A 22702-nucleotide genomic window follows, 5' to 3' on the forward strand; every position below is an offset into this window, starting at 1 on the left:
ATAGGTGGATTATGCACTAGGTCCTTGAAAAAATCATTATCATTAAGCCCCTGAGAAAAGGCACTCACCAGGATTTTCGTGGTAGCATTAGGAACATCAACTGCTACCTGATTAAACCTTTTGATGTAGGCCCTGATGCTTTCCTTAGGCCCTTGTTTGATGGAAAACAGACTCCAAGGGGTCTTTTGATATCTCCGATTACTAGAAAAATGATGTAGAAAAGCTTTTCGGAAATCTTTAAAATGTCTGATAGAATTTTTAGGTAGTCATTTAAACCACCTCTACGCTGCTCCTCCAAGAGTAGTAAGAAACATATGACATTTAACCCCGTCTGTGAATTGCTGCAACAGGGCTGCACTTTCAAACTTGGAAAGGTGATCTTCTGGATCAGTGGTCCCAGAATATTCCCCAATGTTTAAAGTCTGATAGCGCTTAGGTAGGGGATCGTCAAGGACTCTCCGAGAAAATTGGGTAACGATCCTCTCCGGCGAACTGTCACTGGTTACCGCTTTTCCTTTGCGTTTTCCCTTCATGGGTGCTTCATTTGAAGATTCCTGAAGCACAGGTTTCCATCCTCCTTGATCCATTGGAGCGCGGAAGAATGTTTGGAGATGACGAGTGGGTGAAACAGGAGCTGGGGTTATATAAGAAATTTCTTCTTCCTCCATACCTTTGTTTCTCCGTTAATCTGTGGTGGAAATTGCTGGATTCATCGTTACGGGCAACGTACCTCCAACATTCACTTGTTGCTGTTGTTGTTTCAATGCTCTTTGAACGCTGGAGTTGATGAGCAACTCCAAATCTTCCCGAGTCATAGTAATGGTGTTAGATTTTCCAGCGTCCTCCATCACGAAGTCTTATATTTAGGTGAGAGTTCCCACAGACGACACCAAATTTAATCCTGTCTGAGATCGGCGATACAGATAGCTGGGGTGATGCTTGATGGTGACTCTGGGGAAGATGAGCAGCGAGAGGTCCAACGTAGTAAATTGCTCCTTCGATGAATAGGACGTGACAACCTCAGTGGATGAATCTCCACAGATCTGAGAAAACCAAAGCAGATCTGAAGAGGAGCCCTAGGAGGAGAATGATGAGGAATAAATCATAGATCCAAAACTTCGGTGAATAGCTTCACCTTCCTGCACACCGACCGACTAACCAACAATGCGTTAGTGACCTAGGACCGGGGTGGGAATCCCTGGCTAGGCCCTCCGACGCTTAAGTTAGTTTTCCGGCGAGAATAGAGAGAGAAGACAATGAACAACCTGAAACTCTGTTAGGGTTTCAGTTGTGTAGGAATGATTGCATATCTGGCCAGTGGAGAGGATTCCCCTTTTTATACCACCTCACTTGACCTCCATAGTCATGAGGTGGACCCCGGTTTATTGGAGTTGGTTATGAGATGACGTAAGCACCATTTGGGAAAATAGTTTAAGGAATCCTTATCGTCCCCCAGATGTACCTTCTTTGTCGTTTAGCAAACCTGTATAAGCTTCTAGAAGACATTTCCCGCCAAATTAGTTAAGCCCACGTATAATCACAAAGTATTTCCATATAATTTATGTGCTAGAGTTTATGAGGAGTTAAACGGTGTAAGACTCGATCGGCCTCTTTCGCTCAGCCGGTCTTCACCTGCTGAGCATACTGTTCCTTGTCTGCTGTGGGGCTAAATATTTCTTCTACTCGATCGACTGTTCAGGCTCGGCCTGTCTCAGCCTGCCGAACCTAGATACTCGATCAATCTATTTCGCTCGGTCGGTCTTCTCTTGCCAAGCATACTGTGCCTTGTCTGCTGTGGGGCTAAATGCTTCTTCTACTCGACCGATTGTTTCGGCTCGGCCTGCCGAACCTAAACACTCGATTGACCTTTTTTGCTCGATCGGTCTCTACCCGCCGTGCTTATACGAGCATTGTTGCTCGTCCAGTCTTCCTTCCTCATTTACTAGATAATGGATCCATTCTTCATAACCCGTATCAGATAATAACTAGTTAGACCAAGGTTTTGTATCAAGTTCAGTGAATAGGACTTTTTGGAAAACCTCGAAGGCATGGTTACTCTAATGATGTCCAAGTGACTCACCATAGCCCAGAAGTTTGTCCGAAGAATGCCTATTTGTTGAACCCAAAGCTAAACCTAAATCTAACACAAAGTTAAACCAAACCCTATAATTGAACCTAATTCATCTCACAAAATTAAAAGATTCCATGATTAAAAAATTTAGATGGCGTGAGATGACTAAGGATTAAATTAAATTAATTAAAATCTAATTAAGTTAAAAATTCTTTTAAAAACTTATTTAAAAAAATATTCTTTTAAAACTTATTTAAAAACTTCTTTTAAAACTTATTTAAAAAATTTGTTTAAAACTTATTTAAAAATTCTTTTTTAAAAAAACTTATTTAAAAATTATTTAAAAACTTGACTCATCAACCTAATTAACTTAGTCAAAACAACTTGATAATCTAACCATCCCACAATCAATCATAAGGGATATCTAATTGGAAAACTAGATTGAGTAAGATGGAAATTAAGGAGCTAACTTCATTCAAACTATCTTTCCCATTAAACAGATTCCAATTCAAATACTTTATGTGTAGGAACATAAGGAATTGGATCAATGGATGTTGGATAGTGGATGCTCCAGACACATGATTGGAGATAGACTGAAGTTCACAAAGCTCAAACTAAAGAATTTAGGATCTGTTGCATTCGGTAACGATAGTAAACTTAAGGTAATTGAAAGAGGTAACATCGAACTCAATTTTGATTTTATTATTCGAAAAGTATTACTAGTTGAAAATTTTAACTTTAACTTACTCAGTATAAGTCAGTTATGTGATAGTGGTTATTCAGTAAACTTTACCGAATCTGGGTGTATAATTAAAAATATTGATAACCTAGAAATCACACTTAAGGGCGTTAGGAGAAACAATGTCTACACAATTAATCTACCAACATCCTTGATAAAGTGTCTCCTGACACAACAAAAGGAAACTTAGTTGTGGCACAGGAGACTGGGTCACACTCATACTAGACTCATTTAAAAAATGAGTCAAAATGGTCTAGTTAGAGGTCTGCCCAAATTAAAATTTATTGAAAATTCAATCTGTGATGCCTGTCAACAGGGTAAACAAACCAAGTCAAACCATAAGTTAACCAATCTAAACATGACTGCTTCAATACTTGAGCTTCTTCACCTAGATTTATTTGATTCACACGGAGCCAAGTCACTAAGCAAAAAATAATATTGCTTAGTAATAATCGATGACTGTTGGACCCCGTGGATGTTTTGATGTGATCAACCAAGTTGGTTAGGTCCTTCTTTGTGTTTGATCCCTGTGTCTGAGTGTGCAGGAGCTTAGGAGCACAGGAAGTCAAGCGAAAGACACAGCTAGCGAGAAGGACGACACGGGAAGGGAGCCAACGGACTCGGTGCGTCCGAAGGTCGAGAGAGCTGCGAAAGAGTACTCCGTTGGACGAGAAGAACGTGCACGGCGTTCGAGGGACGAGAAGCCGGACGGAAGCCTGCTCGAGGAGAAGGCCGGAAATTGGGTTCGGGTGAGCCCTTTTTCGGTTGGCCGAATCACCCAAACTATCGGAGCATCGAAAGCCAACGCAATGGAGCAGGAAAAGAAGCACAAGCTGGAAAACCAGCTTGAAGGCGCCTTAAAGCTTGATGAAGGCGCCTTCAACAGGTCAGTTTTGACCGTTTACGTTGTGGATAAAATTTTATCCGCTGACCGAGCTGGAGGCGCCTTGAACCTTGTTGGAGGCGCCTTGGACCCTCGGGATAGACTTTCCAGGAGCTATATAAAGGTCCCTGGAGCTAGGAATTATTTATTCAACTCAGTATTAGATTTCCTAGTAACTGTTGAGCGTTCTAAGTGTGTAAAAGGCTTCTCCACCTTCAGAGAAGAAGTTTTCTTACTGCGCTTTTCATCGCCTTGGATTAACAACCGTCTTGGTTGTAATCAAGTTAATTCCGGGTCTTCTCTATTTCTTTTTGCTTAATTGTTTTATTTTAGTGTTGCTATTTTTGGGTTGAAAGTTTGAGGAGGGTATAATTTTTATTTGCAGGCAATTCACCCCCCTCTTGCTGGCCTCCGCTGCACCTACAATTGGTATCAGAGCCAGACTACCTCAGAAGGACTAATCGCTGACTGAAGCACAACGATCAAGACGATGGCCGGAGCAAATATTCATCCTCCAAAGTTCGACGAAGATTTCGCTACATGGAAGAAAAAATGGAGGTATTTTTTAAAACTGAATTTGATATACTTGTAATAATGAAATATTGATATGCAGTGCTGAAAGATAAAGAAGAAAACACGTGGAGCAAGAAGGAGTAAGCCGATTTTGTCGCCAACGGAAAGGCTGAGTTCCACCTGCTAAGCGTTCTGCCACCTCAGAAGGTAAATCGGATCGGAAGCTATGACTCCACGAAAGATCTCTGGGAAATATTCCTGGAGCTTCACAAAGGTACCTCCGAAACGAAGCTAGCGAGGGGCGACATCCTCCGGACCCAGTTGACGAACCTCCGGATGAACCAAGGCGAGAAGGTAGCGCAACTCCAAGCGAGGATTAAAGAGCTGATCACGTAATTAAGCAACTTTAGAGAAGAAGTAAAGAACCGGGACTCGATCCGGTACGCGCTCAACGCCTTCCCCAGAACTCCAGAGTGGGCCTCCTTAGTAGATGCGTACTACATCTCTAAGGACTTCGAGATAAGTACTCTAGAACTATTGTTTTCTACTTTTGAATTTCACGAATCTCGAGTTGTAGAGCCCAATGGAGTAGAGAAGACTAGTCAGAACATTGTCTTAAAGGCAAGAATAAACGGTTCTGACTCCGAAGCCTCAGTCGACGAATCTGAAGCGGCACTACTGGTAAGATGCTTCAATAAATTTTTTAAATCTAATAAATTTAGATCGCAGACAACGAGGCATCAACAAAGAAAAAGGACGGTTCATTGCTACAACTGCAATGAAGAAGGGCACATCAAAGATGACTGTCCAGACTTGAAGAAAAAGGGGAAGGAGAAGGAAAAGACAAAGTACAAGAAACCAGAAGCATCCAAGCACAAGAACCTGAAGGTCACTTGGTCAGATTCGTCTTCTTCTGAATCAGATGTCGAAGCCTTCTCCGGGTTAGCGATGATGGCTAACCATCTTCCCGAAGATGACTCAAGCTCCGAGATGAGCATAGATAAAGGGGGAGGAACATCAGAAGAAGAAAGCTACAATGAAGGGTGAGCATCACCAAGTCAGGTAAGTAAGGTGCGTAATCTAACCCCTACTTAGTCATTTCTATTTATCAAGTCTCTTTCTAAAGAGTTAGATCAATTAGAAAAAGAAAATGAACATTTGAAATTAGAAAATGCAAAATTGAAAAATGAAATTGAAAAACTGAAATTTGCTGCATGTTCAAATGTTTTTAAAAATCTAAATTAAAAATCTTAGATAAATTAAACTGGTATATTAGAAAGCATCAAGGTCAACTTAGGAAAATTCCTAAAACTTATGTACCCCCTAGATTTTTAATTAACCTAGTAGGAAGGAATCTATACTGGATTCCAAAGTCTTTGATAAATTAGAATTATTGAATTAGAGCTTACAACGAGTAAATTAAACAATGAATTTCTTTATGAAGCTTTGTCTAAGGAAGTGGTTGTTGCTCCAATAACCAAGAAGGCCTAGTGCCTCGCCACAACCTGGAAGCCGAAATATTGAAATAAAATATTTAATCAACTTTCTGGTAAAAGCATTAAAAGTTAGAAATTAAATAATGCTTTGAAAGTTTTTCAAACTTTTTTTTGAAAACTCTAAAAAAAAAATTTCTAAAAATTCATTTTTACCTAGAATTTTGACTTAGAAATTCTTTCTGAAAATTCTAAAAATTCATTTTTAACTTTGAAATTTTTATGAAATATTCAGTTTACTTGAAATCTTCAAAAAATTCAGTTTACCCTGTTTTTGCTGTGATCAAAGGGGGAGAAATAGGTACAAGTTTAGGGGGAGTTAGGAATATTTAAGAATTTCAAAATTCTTTTTGTATTGTAAATTTTTATTGCAATTTTTATGCTTAAAGTGTTAGTTAGTAATTTCTTTAAAATTACTATTTGTTTTTAAACCCTAACTTGAATTTGGGTTGATGCACATCAGAAAGGGGGAGATTGTTGGACCCCGTGGATGTTTTGATGTGATCAACCAAGTTGGTTAGGTCCTTCTTTGTGTTTGATCCCTGTGTCTGAGTGTGCTGGAGCTTAGAAGCACAGGAAGTTGAGCAGAAGACGAAACTAGAGAGAAGGATGGCACGGGAAGGGAGCCGACGGGCTCGATGCGTCCGAAGGACGAGAGAGCTACGGAAGAGTACTCCGGTGGATGAGAAGAATGTGTGCAGCGTTCGAGGGACGAGAAGCCAGACGGAAGCCTGCTCGAGGAGAAGGCTGGAAATTGGGTTCGGGTGAGCCCTATTTCGGTTGGCCGAATCACCCAAACTATCGGAGCATCGGAAGCCAATGCAATGGAGCTGGAAAAGAAGCACAAGCTGGAAAACCAGCTTGAAGGTGCCTTCATGAAGCATGAAGGTGCCCTCAACATGAAGGCGCCTTAAATCTTGATGAAGGTGCCTTCAACAGGTCAGTTTCGACCGTTTGCGCTGCAGATAAAATTTTATCCGCTAACCGAGCTGGAGGCGCCTTGAACCTTGTTGGAGGCACCTTGGACCCTCGGGATAGACTTTCTAGGAGCTATATAAACACCCCTGGAGCTAGGAATTATTTATTCAACTCAGTATTAGATTTTCTAGCAACTGTTGAGCGTTCTAAGTGTGTAAAAGGCTTCTCCGCCTTTAGAGAAGAAGTTTTCTTACTGCGCTTTTCATCGCCTTGGATTAACAACCGTCTTGGTTGTAACCAAGTTAATTCCGGGTCTTCTCTATTTCTTTTTTCTTAATTGTTTTATTTTAGTGTTGCTATTTTTGAGTTGAAAGTTTGAGGAGGGTATAATTTTTATTTGCAGGCAATTCACCCCCGTCTTGCCGACCTCCGCTGCACCTACAATGACTACTCAAGATTTACTTGGGTAAAATTTATAAAAACTAAAGATGAAACTTTTAAAGTATTTAAAACATTTTGTAACATAATAGAAAATGAAAAAGACACACAGATAAAAAGAATAAGAAGTGACCATGGGGGAGAATTTGAAAATCATAAGTTTATTGAATTTTGTGAAATTAATGGATATCAACATGAATATTTTTTCTCTAGAATCCCCCAACAAAATGGTCTAGTAGAACGTAAAAACAAAACCTTACAAGAAGTCGCTAGAACTATGTTAAACGAATACAATTTATCTAATCAATTCTAGGCTGAAGTAATTAACACAACCTATTATATACAAAATAGGATTTTTATTAACAAATTTCAGAATAAAACACTCTATAAAATATACTATAATAAAATTCCTAATTTAAACTATTTAAAAGTCTTCGGGTGTAAAGTATTCATCTTAAACACTAAAGACTACTTAGGGAAATTTTCATCAAAAACAACTCCAGGAATATTTTTAGGGTACTCAACAACCAGTAGGGTATATAGAGTTTATAACAAAAATACCCTAAAAGTAGAAGAAACAATGAATGTAATATTTGATGAAGAAAATAAATTACCCGATATAAGAAATGAAAATAATAATACAGAAAATGTTAACTCAAGAAATACAGAAGATGATGACAGAATTCAACCTGAACCTAATGGATCTGAAGAACCAATTCCTAACCTAAATGTAAGACCAACAAGAATAAGTACTAATCACCCATCTGACCAAATTTTGGATGATCCAACTCTAGGAGTCAGAACTAGGTCATCTTACAGGAACCTAAGCCAAATAGCCCTTATTTCCAAGATTGAACCCAAAACTGTAGATGATACCCTACCAGACCCAGACTGGACCTTAGCAATGCAGGAAGAGTTAGCCCAATTTAAAAGAAATAAAGTCTGGGAATTAGTACCTAAACTCATTAACAAGATAATAATTGATACTAAATGGGTTTTTAGGAACAAATTAGATGACCAGGGCAATATAGTTAGAAACAAAGATAGATTAGTAGCCAAAGGGTTCAACCAAGTAGAAGGGTTAGACTATGATGAGACCTATGCCCCTGTAGCCAGACTTGAATCTATTAGCATGCTGTTGGCCTATGCAGCACACAAAGGATTTAAGCTATACCAAATGGATGTGAAATCAGTATTTTTAAATGGATTTATTAAAGAAGAGGTATATGTAGGTCAACCTCCAGGATTTGAGGACTTAGAACATCCAAGTCATGTCTTTAGACTAAAAAAGGCACTATATGGACTAAAATAAGCTCCTAGGGATTGGTATAAACGCTTGTCCAACTATCTAATATCAAAAGGGTTTCACCAAGGTTAAATAGATCCAACCTTTTTCTAAAAACCTTAGAAAATGATATTTTTATTGCACAAATTTATGTAGACGATATAATATTTGGGTCAACCAACTCAAAATTTTTAAAAGAAGTTACAAAACTAATGGAAAATGAATTTGAAATGAGTCTTGTAGGGGAACTTAATTTCTTCTTAGGATTACAAATTAAGCAAACAAAAGAGGGAATTTACATTTTTCAAACAAAATATGCTAAGGAGTTAATTAGAAAATTTGGAATGGAAAACTTAAAAATTATTAATACACCAATGGCTACCAACGTTACAATTGACTCAGACTTAGAAGGAAAACCAGTAGACTTGAAATACTATCGAAGTGCGATAGGAAGTCTACTGTACCTAACTGCAAGTCGACTTGACATTCTTTTTATAGTAGGTATGTGTGCAAGATATCAATCTTGCACAAAGGAGTCACACTTAACTCATGTTAAAAGAATACTTAGATATATTAAGGGAACCCTAAATGTAGGACTATGGTACCCTAGGACTTTCACTCTTGATCTAATTGGCTATTCTGACTCAGACTATGCTGGGTGCAAGCTAGATAGAAAAAGCACAAGTGGTAGCTGTCAATTTCTAGGTGAGTGCCTAGTAAGTTGGTCAAGCAGAAAGTAACACTGTGTTACCCTATCAACCACTGAAGTTGAGTACATAGCCCTAGGAGAATGTGCATCTCAACTATTATGGATGATGCATACCCTAAAAGACTACCAATTAGAATATCAGAACACTAAAATTTCAATTGACAATATAAGTTCAATTAATCTAACCAAAAACCCAATTCACCACTCAAGAACTAAACATATAGAAGTAAAACACCATTTTGTAAGGGATCACATAGCAAAGGGTGATATTGTACTTAACTATGTTGATTCCAAATCAATCCTAGCTGACATATTCACAAAACCCTTACCTGAACTTGAGTTCAATGCACTTTGAAGACAAATAGGAATGTGCTTAGTAGAATAGACCTTATGTTCCTTATCTTTAATCAGCTTGGTTCTTGTATCCTTCAAAATTTTAGGAAAAATGACATTTTCAAAATCCCAATTTTATTAGACTTTCAAAATTTGGACTTAGCCTAGGCACTAACCCTAGAAATCATGTTCCTCTAGTTTCAGTCAGAGCATCTCACGAACACCCTAGGCATAACTTGTTTGTGTTTGAAAAACTTAAAATGGGGTGAGATGCATAGGCTACAACCTAGACTTTAGAATGTTTATTTCTGTGCATCACAGTAAGTCTGGGCGTTAAAAACCATCATTACATTAATCAAGTTAAGTCATCCAGACCTAGTCAAATCTAACTGGGTTAATTGACTTAACTTGACTAACCAAGTGAAAGTTGTTACCCTCTAGTCAATCAGCTAGTAGCTAAATGGTTAGATATGCAGTCAAGAGGATTAACTGGATCAATTTTAATATTTTTTAGTTACTCATGCTTGGACTTTAGGACTTCTTGAACTTATGTGAAAATGACCTTAGTTGCAACTTTACAAGCTTATTTTTTTCAAAAGCTTTTTAAAACTTAGTCTGATTCAAATCATTTTACCAATTATTATTTCAAATAATCTTAGCTAGATATCTCTCAAAAGTATTTTTTGGCTAAGTATTTTTTAGCTTTTTCAAAAATTGATTACAAGGTTTCCAAATTTAACTAAATGTGTTAAAGTGTTTTCTTTACTAAGTATTTTCAAACTTCAATTCTTTGTACAAAAAGCTTTCTACATTAAGTAATCTTTTAATTTCTTTCATAATTTAGCTAAATATTTTAGTTTCTTTCAAAATTAAGCTAAGTATTTTTTCAAAAGGTTTTTTAATTTTGTTCAAAAAGCTTTTCGAAATAAAGACAATGTCTTTTAAGGCTTTAAGAATTTAAAGAAATATTTTTTAACAAAGCCTTTCAAATTAAGCATTTTTACAAGCTTACCTAGTTTTTTTTTAAATATTTCTTCGAATTTAGTTGAGTTACTTTTCAAAGACAAAATAATTTAGCTATTAATATTTACAAAACGAGCTAAGGCCATTGATCACTGTTCCTTTTTACTCCCTTGTTTGTTTTGATATATGGCAAAGGGGGAGAGTAGGAACATTCAAAGCAAAATTTAAAACTTAAATTAAAAAGAGCTCTTATTAAGGGGGGGGGCCTTACTTCGTTAAAAGTTTAAGTATGTTTTAGCTTAAGTTATGCATTCATTTAAATTGATTTACTTAAGCTTGCTTATGTTTCTTACTTAAACTTTGAAGAGGAGCTGGAGGCGCCTCAGATGGAGCTGGAGGCATCTTGGATCAGGGCTTGGAGGCGCCTTGGACTGGCCATGGAGGCGCCTCAAGCAGGATAAGCGACGAAGGTTTCTGCGCTAATCCACGCGGCTGACTCGAGAGGCTTGGAGGTGCCTTGGATGAAGTTTGAGATGACTCCATCAGTGAATAAAAGCAGGTCTCGAGGCATCAACTATATCATCAATCCTTAAGCTATCTTTCATCAACGTACTGCCAACAAGACGACCCAGGAGTACTGTTTCAAGTCCTCGACAACCCGTAGTGTCATTTCCTTAATCTTATTGTCGGTATTGTTTTAATTTGAGCTGTAACTATTATACTTGTACACATTCTCGATATTATAGTTGTTGCCCACCGAAAGTGATCAACGATTGCAGGCCTTGGAGTAGGAGTCGCCTTAGGCTCCGAACCAAGTAAGCCCTTGGCGTCTCTCTGTGTTTGTGCTTATTTCGTTTATCATTTCCGTTGCTTTAACTCGAACATTTTCTGAATACGAAACAAGTGAAAGCTACGAGCGCTATTCACCCCCCCCCTCTAATGCATCTCGATCCAACAGACCTTATTTCATAAAATGTTTTTGGCCGAGGGTTTCATTGTAATAATGAATGTTGTGCTATGAATTCACCCTTTCCTAGTTCTCCACTTGTATGTTTGTAGGACAGTCTAAATTACTACCAAATACCACCCTACAATGGTGTATCGGAGTACTTTCCCAACCAGTAACCAAGTATGCCATCAACTGAAGAAGTAACTTAGAGAGTCTAGTTTTCAGTAGAGTACCTCCTGTCATAAGGCCTCACCCGGGTGTACGTCTCTAGATTACGTAGGTCACTTACATAGCATATGATTAGGGAAAGCCCATTAGGTCAAGTGATAGACTTGTCCATACATAGAATTATTCTCCCTTAGGAGGTTATGTTCAATATAGAAGGATTACCTTATATACTCAACGTTAAACAAGTATCCTAAGGCCATACTAAGCTATATTGGAATGCACACTCAAAAGAGATGATAATTTATGCATGTGATCAATGAAAATTCAGGTTCACACCCATACATAGACACACAGTAATGCATCTAATGCAGAAATTAAATCTATGCATATAGAAATGCAATCTGGATAGATAAATTCATGTTCATAAGGGAAGCCTACTTGCTAGAATTTCATCAAATAGAACAAGTACCATACAAGCATCATTAAATAAGGAAATTAGCAATTCAAAAGAGTTTACAACATCCACACATTACAATTACTTTCTACGTCATAAAATAATAGAAATCTACTTCATAATTGAAAAATCTACAATCCAAGAGCTCAAATCCATAAGAATTTCAAGAACCCTAAAGGAAAGGGAAGAAAAACTTATCCTTAATGTCAAGTGAAGCCCTCAGATGAAGATCTTGGAGTGCCGATGAGGATGGTATAGCAGGACGGCCTCGGATCACCCAGATGATACCTCCGAGTGCAAGAATTTGACCTAGATGGTCCCTTCTCACCTTGAATCTTCCTCGTCTAGCAAGGAGATGAAGTACCCCTTTTATAGAGGTAAGGGCATGGGGTGGCCATGTCTAGAGACATGGCCAAAACGCTGGCTGACCATCTGGCCGTGCTATTTGTCAAGGCCAGAGCCAGCTTGTCCCTGACACAAGTAGCTTGGCCGTGCCATTTGGCATGACCATTTCTGTGTCTAGCTTCTTAGTCGTGTCTAGAGACACGACCAGACCCAACCTGGCTCTATCCACAAAGTTTGGTCGTGCCATATGGCACAACCAGAACATGAGCATGCTCTATTTTGCCTTCTACATTTGGCACCACCTGACCTTTAAACCTACTCTTTAGATGAATGGTTGTGCCTCAAGGCATGACCAAAGCTGAATCTACTCTAGAGAAAGGCATGGGCAACTCCTGGTCGTGCTATTTGGCAGGGCCAGGACCATTTCTACATTAGTCCTCTCCTTGGCCATGCCATTTGGCACAACCTCTTTCTTCATTCCTTCTTTGGCCATGCTTCAAGGCATGACCAAGCCCAATTTGCATCTGAAATGACTTGGGAACTTCACTCCTTGCTTTTCTCTCCTTGGGGTAGACAAGGTTGAGTTATGGTCTTCTCAATTGATATTCTTTTGCATCTTTAGCATCCTTTTTCACTCCAAACTTCTACTGAAAGTGAAAATAAATGCCGAGTAGATCTCTGGACATAAAATAGTAATTATCCTAAAATTATCATGATAAAGGGTGCAATAGCATAGATCACAAGCAAGGAATACATAAAGATATGCGTTAAACAATATAAAATAACATATATAATCTATGAATATCAGTTTGCACAATGATCTGGATAACAATTTAATACCTTCATATAATTGGTCAGGAGGTTGAAGATATACCTCACGTATCATATCGGACTCGTAGTTTGATGCTCCCCTTCATCGATGTTTTTGATGCTCTTCTCAGACGAGCTCTCGTTATAGTCTTCTTCTTGGTGGCTTGCCATAAGTGCAAGTTCGGCGTATGCCTCGACCTCATACTTTGATGATGATTCATTCTACATATCTTTTAGGTTCTTGTGCTTTGATCGTCTTAGCCATTTGTCTTTTTTCCTTTTCTTTGCTCTTCAGTTTTGGGCAGTTATCTTTAATGTGCCCTGTTGGATCGAGAAGCGCTTGAGGGGGGGTGAATAGCACTCGTGGCTTTCACTCGTTTCAGATTCGAAAAGACGACAAGTAACGCAGCAGAAATAATAAAACAAACAACACGTGAACACAAGTGATTTACTTGGTTCGGAGCCTTGTGCGACTCCTACTCTAAGGCCCGCGATCGTTGATCACTTTCTGTGGGCAACTATATCTCAAAAAATTATTACAATCTAAGTACAATCAAAAGCAATAAAAATTATACCGACAATAAGAAATGCTAAATCTGAAGCTCCGGGTTGTCAGGATGTTGCTACAGCAGTTCTGGAACGTTTCTTGATCAGCACACGGAAGAAGGATCGCTTGTTAGTTGATTCTTGAAGGAGATGCTCGAACTCCTCTTTTATATAGTGCTGGAGGCGCCTCCAACACCATCCAAGGCGCCTCTAAGCTTCCCGAGTCAGCCGCGTGGATCAGCATCGAACTGGTCACACCTCATCCACTTGAAGGCGCCTTCAAGCCACTCCAAGGTGCCTCCAAGCCGTGGTCCAAGGTGCCTTCAGTCGCCATGAAGGCGCCTCCAGCTCCTCTGGATAGCTGGCTTCGGCTTGCACCCGAGGCGCCTCCAAGCTCCACGGAGGTGCCTCGGACACTGTTCATCCAAGGCTTAACTTGTTCCTTTTGTACCTGCAAGATATGTTAGTCCCAAAACAGCACCATACCCTACAAGACAAAGTTAGAACAGATAGAAACATGACACATTAAGTGGTTGACAGTCATTGGACTGCCCGAGTCTGACTTCGGATTTCTTACCGGAAACCCTAGGTCGACCCGACGCCTACTGTTCCCTCTACGAGGAATGCGTCCTCACCTACTCCCCTTAGGAGAGATTAGCTGGTGCCAGTCTTGTCCTCCAGACCGACTGAACTTTCTTCCTAGGGTTGCCACCTCCTAGAACCTAGGGTTACCACCCCCTAGGGTTTTTCTCCACCTAGGGTTACCACCCCCTAGGACCTAAGATTACCTCCCCTTAGGATTTTCCTTCACCTAGGGTTACCACCCCCTAGGACCTAAGGTTACCACCTCATAGGATTTTCCTTCACCTAGGGTTACCACCCCCTAAGACCTAAGGTTACCTCCCCTTAGGTTTTTCCACCTGCCTAACCGCAGTTAGGACTTTTCTAAAATCTCATTTAGGCACATTAGATAACAAGGAATCTTAACTTTGAATCCCTTTGTCATTATCAAAACTTAGGTTCGATCATCCGATGCTTCTTGAACCAACAATCTCTCCCTTTTTGATTATGGTAACAAAAAATTCAAAGTTAAGTAAAACAAGATGCATAAAATAAAGATGAGCATGCTATAAATAGTGCAGGCATGATTTAAGCTAAAACATAGTGTGTAAGGCTCCCCCTTAATGAGAGCTCTGTTTTTCTCATCACTTGAATTAGTATTAAATTTATTCTACTCTCCCCCTTTTCCATATATCAAAAACCTTTGTAGGAAGAAAGATACAAGATGAAAGGTCTATGTTTTTAAAACCAATAAATTACGTTTTCAACCAAAAAAAGCTTTAAAACAACATTTCTTGTAGGTTTTACTTTAAAATTACTTTAGTGTTGAAGACCTCTTTTTACTTAGCAAGAATTTATGAAAGGCAGGTTTCGAAAATAGTAGGCTAAGTTTTACAAAAGAGAGATTTTGAAAAGGCTTTGTTAAGAAAATATTTCGTTAAATTCTTAAAGCGTTTTAAAAACTATTAATTTCGAATAACCTTTTTTAATTAGTTTAAAAGCTTTTAAAAAGTTGGGTTAACTGGAGACCTTAATTTTTGAAATAAAGTTCAAAAAGTCTTTTGATATGACCTAGTTAATTTTGATCAAGGCTATAGAAGTCAAAAAAGAAATTTTTAAGAACTTTGAAAATCCTTAAAGGCAACGGAGGAGCAATAAGCTTAAAACCCTAATGTCCAAGCATGAGTTGAGTTAAATAAATTGTAAATTAATCAATTTCCTTTAGCAAGGTATCAGAGCCCTAAAGTGCAAGCTGAGTCAATTTGAAATTTTAATATCCTTAACTAACTGTCTAACCTTTAGCTACTGGCTGAATACCTAGAGGACAATAGTTTTCACTTGGTTAGTCAAGTTAAGTTAGTAATCCAGTTAGATTTGACTAGGGCTGGATCATTTAACTTGATTAATGTAAAGTTAGTTTTTAACGCCCAGACTCACTATGATGCACAGAGATAAGCATTTTGGAGTCCAGGTTGTACCCTATGCTTCTCATGTCGATCTAAGTTTCTTTTAAACACAAAAAAGTTATGCCTAGTGTGTTTGTGAGATGCTCTGGCTAAAGCTAGGGGAGCATGATATCTAAGGGGAAGATACTAGGCTAAATCCAAATTTTGAAAGACTAAGAAGATTGGGATTTTGAAAACATTATTTTTCCTAGAATTTTAAAAGATAATTTTAAGATTAAGCAATTTTGAAGATCAACAAAAAAGTTTTAAAATTTGATGTAGGAGATATGTTTGAAAATCAAGATCTATTCTACCCAACACATTCCTACTTGTGCATAAAAACTGGTAAGCAGAAATAAGCAAGTAAGTTCTATTCTACCAAACATATTCCAATTTGCCTTCTAAGTGCACTGAACTCAAGTTCAAGTAAGGGTTTTGTGAATATGTCAGCTAGGTTTGATTTGGACTCAACATAGTTAAGTACAATATCACCCCTAGCTACGTGATCCCTTACAAAATGATGTTTTACTTCTATATGTTTAGTTCTTGATTGGTGAATTGGGTTCTTGGTTAGATTAATTGAGCTTATGTTGTCAATTGAAATTTTAGTATTGTGATATTCTAACTGGTAGTCTTTTAGGGTATGCATCATCCATAATAGTTGAGATACACATTCTCCTAGGGCTATGTATTCAGCTTTAGTGGTTGACAGGGCAATACAGTGTTGCTTTCTGCTAGACCAACTTACTAGACACTGACCTAGAAATTGACAGCTACCACTTGTGCTTTTTCTATCTAGCTTACACCTAGCATAGTCTGAGTCAGAATAGCCAGATAGATCAAGAGTGCAAGTCCTAGGGTACCATAATGTTGGGATTTTCGGGCCGCAAAAACTGATTTTTCGCATTGCGGAAACCCCGAATCTCCCATGCCACCGGATCTGTGTGAAGTTTATTAAACAAAATTTTGAAAAACACTATGAGTACAATTTCTTACACTAGTTCTAAACTAGGAGAAGGAATTTTACCCTTGATGCGAAGCCCTTCGCAATCCCGCTAGTCCTCGGTTCGCCGGATCTCGAAAGTGTCAAAGTAGACACTTCTCTATATGTATCCACACAAGCAAGAGATGGAGAGGCCAAACAAAAGGTGTGCTAGCACCCATGAAGTGTTTGGCCAAGAGAGGAGAGGGAGAAGAAAATTGAGAGCAAGTGGAAGAAGATCGAATGAATGCCTTGAATGGAAAAATCAATCTCATTCAACACTAAAAGTGGTCGGCCACTTCAAGGCTTGTAACCTCCATGGAATATCAAGAGTCAAGACTCTTGATCTCCTCCATGAGGTGGCATTTGTTCAAGTCAAACTTGACCAAATGAAGAAGCCTTGATGATGTGGCATTGGACAAGTCAAAGTCAAGTCAAAACTTGACTCTTCATCTTCCTACTTGAGTCAAGTCAAACTTGACCACTTCTCTCCCTTGGTTGATCTAATCTAACCATTGGTTCAAGTCAATTTTAATTTAATGAATCTCTATTCATTGAATTAAATTAATTAAATGAGTCTAAGTCCAAATTAGATTCACTTAACACATGAACCAAATTGAGTCCAACTCAATTAGCTCAATTTGGATTACTCTTAATCCAATTTGGATCATCATATGAACCTAATAATTTAGGTTCATCAAATGAACCTAATCTCCATCTAATTGCCCTTTGTGTGTGACCCTATAGGTTCTTGTAACGTTGGCAATGCTCCTACACCCATTTAGAAGCATAAGTAATAAGCGGTATCTAGCAACACATCATTACTACCCAAGTTACAAGAATGTTGAGATCCAACATCACCTTGTGACTACTAATTGTGGATCCTCACAATATATGACAAGTGTCCTTCTATCCTAGACATCTAGATTGATCAATGTGAGGCATAGACCGTGTCATCCTCTAATCAATCTAAATCTTGAACTCCAAGTAGACTCACTCGATCAAATGAGCTCAATATATCATATTGACTCATTTGAGCATGGCCATTCACTTAGTGGTCTCACTCTATCAAGAATATCGATGTCACTCCCATCATATAGGAGGGACAGATCCCATCTACATCACTCACATCCCTCTGTATAATTCGTTACATACCCAGTAATCGCCTTTATAGTCCACCCAGTTACGAGTGACGTTTGAAGAAACCAAAGTACGTAACTCCTTATGTAGGGATCCATGGTGACTTCAGGTCCAAGGACTAGTAGTCATACTAATAGCCACATGAGAAAGTATATGACACTCATATAATGATCCATGATACTTTCTCATGGAGGGTCATTCAGTATACATTCTCCAATGCATACTCATGTGTCAACTTGATATCTCCATATCCATGACTTGTGAGATCATGTCATCGAGTTGACCTACATGCTAGTCTCGTCGCATTAACATTGTCCCTGAATGTTAATACTCGATTAGGAATGATTAAGAGTAGTGTTCCCTATATCATCTCACTATCGGTTCAACTAACCGATTGATATAGGTAAGAACCCTCTACTCAAGGACGCTATTATACTTAGTTGTTTGGCACCAATACGAGTAAGTATAATAACCAAAACAAATGCCTTTATTTATATATACAAGAATATGATACAATGAGTCCATACAACAATCATCAAATGATTGGCTCTAGGGCTCTAACTAACAATCTCCCACTAGCACTAGTGCCAATCAGTGTAGGCTCTAAGCTCCAATGACCTAGTGTGACCATCATGCTTTCTCTGTGCCAAAGCCTTGGTCAAGGGATCTGTGATGTTAGCCTCTGTGGGTACTCTACAAGTCTTCACATCTCCTCTGTCGATAATCTCTCGAATGAGATGGAAGCGCCATAGTATGTGTTTGGTCCGCTGGTGTGAGCGAGGTTCCTTCGCCTGTGCTATAGCTCCATTGTTGTCACAATAGAGCTCAATAGGGTCATTAATGCTAGGAACCATCCCAAGTTCAGTGATGAACTTGCGGATCCAAACTGCCTCCTTTGCTGTTTCTGATGCAACAATATACTCGGCCTCTGTCGTAGAATCAGCTACTGTGTCCTGCTTCAAACTCTTCCAGCTTACAGCACCACCATTTATGCAAAACATGAACCCTAACTGTGATCGATAATCGTCTTGATTGGTCTGGAAGTTGGCATCACTATAACCCTTTATAGCTAGCTCGTCATCACCTCCATATATCAAGAAATATTCTTTAGTCCTTCTTAAGTACTTAAGAATATTCTTGACCGCTATCTAGTGACTTTCACCTGGATCTGACTGATATCTGCTCGTCATGCTCAAAGCATATAAGACATCAGGACGAGTACATAGCATGGCGTACATGATAGATCCTATGGCTGAGGCATAAGAGATCTGATCCATGCGGTCTCTCTCCTCTCTAGATGAGGGACCTTGAGTCTTCGAAAGACTCACACCATGTGACATCGGCAGAAATCCCTTCTTGGAGTTCTGCATGGCAAACCGAAGGAGTACCTTGTCAATATATGTACTCTGACTTAGGCCAAGCAACCTCTTAGATCTATCTCTATAGATCTGTATGCCTAGAATGTAGGATGCTTCACCTAAGTCTTTCATTGAGAAACATGTCCCTAGCCAAGTCTTGACAGACTGTAGCAAAGGGATGTCTTTCCCAATGAGCAGTATGTCATCCACATACAAGACAAGGAAGACAACTGTGTTCCCTACAACCTTCTTGTAGACACAAAGCTCATCTTCATTCTTGATGAAACCAAACTATTTGATTACATCATCGAATCAAATATTCCAACTCCGAGAAGCTTGCTTTAGTCCATAAATGGACCTATGCAGCTTGCATATTCTGCTAGTATGTTGTGGATCTACAAAACCCTCAGGTTGTGTCATGCACACATCCTCGAGCATGTTTCCATTCAGAAATGCGGTTTTGACATCCATCTGCCATATCTCATAGTCATGGTATACTGCAATACAAGCATGATCCGAATGGACTTAAACATCGCTATTGGAGAAAAGGTTTCATCATAGTCAATACCATGAATCTGCTTGAAACCTTTAGCTACCAAGCGACCCTTATAGATAAGTCCATCCATGTCAGTCTTTCTCTTAAAGACCCACTTACACCCTATGGGTTTTACCCCTTCAGGTGGATCAACCAAAGTCCATACTTGGTTAGTGTACATGGATTCCATCTCGGATCTCATGGCCTCTAGCCATTTCTCGGAATCTGGTCTCATCACAGCTTCCTGATAGGTGGTGGGCTCATCCTCTATGAGCACAACGTCATCATTATCAGACAAGAGAAATGAGTATCTCTCAGGCTGACGACGTACCCTATCAGACCTGCGAAGAGGTATGTCTACTTGAACTGGTTGTTGTTCCTCAACTCTTTGTGGAACAACATCATCCACAACACTTTGTGGTTCCAGTTCAACTTCCATCGAGGCTTTGGTGCTATGGTCCGCATCTTGAACTTCTTCAAGATCGAACGTACTCCCACTAGTCTTTCTAGAAACAAAGTCCCTTTCTAGAAAGACCCCAGTCTTTGCCACAACTACCTTGTGCTGACTGGGAATGTAGAAGTAATATCCCTTAGTTTCCTTGGGATATCCAATAAAGTAGCACTTGTCGGATTTGGGTCCTAATTTGTCTGAGACTTGACGTCGAACGTAAGCCTCACAACCCCAAATTCTTCATAAAAGACACCTGGGCATCTCTCCCAGTCCATATCCTATATGGTGTCTTTATCACGGCCTTGGATGGAACTCGATTGAGTATAAAAGCTTTCATGTCTAGAGCATAGCCCCAAAGAAATGTAGGAAGATTTGTGTAATGTACCATATCTAATAGGGTACGATTCCTCCTTTCGGATACACCATTCCATTGTGGTGTTCCAGGAGGAGTGAGTTGGGATAGAATCTCACACTCAGCTAGATAGTCACGAAACTCATGGCTAAGGTATTCCCCACCTCGATCTGATCGAAGTATCTTAATACTTTTGCCAAGCTGGTTTTGTACTTCATTCTTGAATTTTTTGAACTTTTCAAAAGATTCAGACTTATGTGTCATCAAGTACACATAACCATATCTACTGAAGTCATCAGTAAATGTAATGAAGTACCTATAACTGCCTCTAACAGCGACATTGAAAGGGCCACATACATCACTATGTATAAGTCCTAACAAATCAGTCGCTCTTTTGCTGTGCCCACTAAAGGGAGTCTTGGTCATCTTGCCTAGTAGGCATCACTCACACATCTCATAAGATTCAAAATCAAATGAGTCCATCAAACCATCCTTATGGAGATGGGATAAGCGCTTGTCATTTATATGACCTAAGCGACAGTGCCAGAGATAGGTTTGGTTCATGTCATTTGACTTGAACCTCTTCGTATTTATGTTATAGATAGGGCTTTCAAGGTCTAGAATGTAGAGTCCGTTCATCAGAGGTGCACTACAATAGAACATATCTTTTAAATAAACATAACAACATTTGTCCTTTATTATAAGAGAGAAACCTTTCTTGTCCAAACAAGAAACTGAAATTATATTCTTAGTCAAAGCAGGCACATAACAACATTCATCTAATTCTAATACAAGCCCAGAGGGTAGAGATAGATGATAAGTTCCTACAGCAACAGCAGCAACCCGTGCTCCATTGCCTACTCGTAGGTCCACCTCGCCCTTCGTCAATGCCCTGCTATTTCTCAGCGCCTGCACATTAGTACAAATGTGAGAATCACATCCGGTATCTAATACCCATGATGAAGAAATAGATAGATTGACTTCTATAACATACATACCTGAAGTGGAAGTCTCACTTCACTTCTTCTTAAGATCATCCAGGTACACATTGTAGTTCCTCTTCCAGTGCCCGGTCTGATCGCAGTGGAAATAGGTAGCATCCTTGGCGACCCCTCCTTTAGGCTTCAGTGCCTTGCCTTTGCCCTTGGCTTGGGACTTTCCCTTGCCTTTGGGCTTGCCCTTGCCCTTATGTTTCTGAACCATCAGAACAGAGTTGGGCTTATCCTTCTTAAGGTTCAGCTCAGCAGTTCTTAACATGCTAAGCAGCTCGGGCAGTGGCTTGTCAATTTCATTCATGTTGTAGTTTAGAATGAATTGACTATAGCTATTCGGCAAGGCTTGCAAGATCAGGTCAGTGGTCAGCTCTTGGCCAAGCGGGAATCCCAACCTCTGTAGGTTTTCTATGTACCCAATCATTTTGAGTACATATGGGCCTACGGGAGCCCCATCTAACATCTTGCACTGAAATAGTGCCCTTGAGATATCAAATCTCTCATGTCGCACTTGTCCTTGATATAGTTGACGAAGATGTTCAACCATATCATAAGCACCCATTAACTCATGTTGTTTCTGAAGCTCAGAGTTCATTGTCACGAGCATTAGACATGATATATCTAATGCGTCATCTTGATGCTTCTTGTAAGCATCTTTGTCTGCTCGCGTGGCATTGGCAGGAGGAGCCTCCAGAATGGGCTGCTCCAGAACGTACAGTTTACGTTCATGGGTGAGAACTATTCTCAGATTCCTGTACCAGTCCAGGAAATTTTCTCCGTTGAGCTTGTCCTTATCAAGGACAGAACGCAGAGAGAAGGTGTTCGTGTTTGACGTCATGGTTATCTACAACACAAAAATATAGAAAATAAATAAACATCATATTCTAGTAATTATTTAATTAGGCCTTTAATTAAATGATGCTCCCACTGAATTTTATAATTCATGTGGGACAAGATCCACATCATACTAACCCTTGAGTTATCTTTGGCTAATATGCCCAAGATTTAGTATGATCGATCGGTAGGTAACGATTTACCAATTACATCTCTATGCAACTCTTGTTTATAGGATCATTATTTGCATTTATATTAAAACTTGAGTTAGCTTTGGCTAATACACCCAAGAATTAATATAAATGTGATTTATGTCCTATCTTTCCAACCGTTGGAAGAATGCCTACAGTTAAACTTGATTTAACTAGTTGTACTCAATCAAATTGAGTCTCTACTCACCCATGCATTGATAGGCGGGACCAAGATTGTCCCTCC

The sequence above is a fragment of the Zingiber officinale genome, chromosome 2A (genome assembly GCF_018446385.1).
Source record: "Zingiber officinale cultivar Zhangliang chromosome 2A, Zo_v1.1, whole genome shotgun sequence".
In the NCBI taxonomy this organism is placed as follows: Eukaryota; Viridiplantae; Streptophyta; class Magnoliopsida; order Zingiberales; family Zingiberaceae; genus Zingiber; species Zingiber officinale.